Raw genomic sequence first — 2,013 nt, forward strand, 5'->3', positions numbered from 1 at the left:
GGACAAAAACACCAAAAATACAAATTAATATTCTATTAAATTTAATATTTATTTTAAAAATGTAATTAAATTTATTAATATTACATTATATTTTAATTTGATTATTATGATTTAGATATTATTCATGATTGGATGGAAGGCTGTGCTAAATACATTAAGAGTTTTAGTTAAAAAGCCACTTAAAAGGATTAAAACTTTTCCCCTTAATATAATTAAACGACAGAATATTTAATTTTGATAATGAACCAGAACACAACAAACAATGCATGTGATCTATGGGGCGTATAAATGTAGGGAAAATTAAACAACCGGCACCTGAAATGTTATATTTTATCAGGTATTTTGGGTTTAATTATTGGTGATTTTATGCCAATAGGTGAGCCAATTTGGGACTTTTATTTATTAGAGTCTTAGATATTGCATTGTCGACTTCACTCGAAGAAAATAGTTGGTTAGTTAGTTTAACAGAATATATGGAATTTTTAGACTTTTTGTTTGAAGATAAAAATAGATTAGGACATTTGTCGGACAATCAAAAAGTGAAACAGTACTTTTTGTCAAACTTTTTCAGAACGGATATTTTGTCACTGGACTTTTCGCCAGGGATTCGAATAACAATGTTGTAGCGACATTATCACATAAAACGTTTTATAAAAATAACTTATATTATTATATGTTTTAAACTTACTGAATATTTAGCAATTTTACGAAATTCGATTCCAAACCGTTAGGTATTCACGGTGGGCGTGTCACGGTGCGTTAGTCCTCTCAAAAAATTTCAGTAATGTATACTAACAAACGATATAAACGGTGCTCAGGTGTAGGTATCGGCAAAATGGATGCTGGAAAAATGTTTCTGGTCTACGTCGTCTGCCTGTAAACACAAATCTCTTATGACTTATATAACAATGTAGTAGCGAGATGAGCACATAATACGTTTTATAAAAATAACTTATATGTGTTTTAAACTTACTTAATATTTAGCAATTTTATGAAATTCAATTCAAAACCGTCATGTATTCACAGTGGGCGTGTAAGTGCGTAAAAATTTCAGCAATGTATACTAACAAACAATATACACAGCGCTCAATGTGTATCGGCAAAATGTTACTGGTCTACCTCGTCTGCCGGTCAACACAAATCTCTTAAGTATAGGTTAGGTTTCGGTTTTTTCCTCGTGGCTAGACATCTTTTGAGTTCTGGACAAAAAAAAATTCCAAAGACTAGGAGTACTTGTTCCGGAAATCAATGGAGGAAAAAAAATTATACCAATTTATGCCCAGTGATGCCCGCGTTGCAACTCACTTGCTGCGCTTGTAAAAATTGTCCAAGTGACAAAATGTCAGTGTGATACGCAGTATTTTTCGAGGGGGGGAGGGGTAGAAAATTAATTACAATTTTATTTTTATTTTGTCCAGTCAGATGTTCATTTGAGGTATTTTCAAATGTTAGTACTCTTAATTAATTCAATATCTATTCCATAACCTGTTATAATTAAATTATTAAATATATTGAAAAGATAAATAAATTATAACAGAATCATACTTTTTCTCCATGTCTGGGTTTATTCCGGATGTTTTATGGATAAGCTCTTTTGACTTGAGTGTATTTAATGCCTTAAACAAACTATGTTTTATTTACGTGGAACCTTGTTGTACGTTTTTAATCCTTAGCTATAAAAGTTGAACATTTTATAAATTATTAACCATAAAATCATTTTTATTCTTTATATTTGATACATTTTGTTGAGATTCGAACTTTAAATGCTTATTAAAAAATTGTGCATATGTATTTTTAATATTTTTCAACTGCTATTGCAACAATATATCAGGAGCATTGCATTCAATGTTCACGCTTTTTTACCCAACAAATAAAATTGTATTGATATTTATAGAAAATTAAAAAAATTTAAAAATGACACTGTTCGTAAGCAGCTCAAAAAGAGTCAAGTTATTTTCAAATTTTTATCGTGTATAGGAAATTCTAATATAAATATTCAGTGAAATTTTCAAG

This window comes from Acyrthosiphon pisum, chromosome X (assembly GCF_005508785.2).
Source record: "Acyrthosiphon pisum isolate AL4f chromosome X, pea_aphid_22Mar2018_4r6ur, whole genome shotgun sequence".
Classification (NCBI taxonomy): Eukaryota; Metazoa; Arthropoda; class Insecta; order Hemiptera; family Aphididae; genus Acyrthosiphon; species Acyrthosiphon pisum.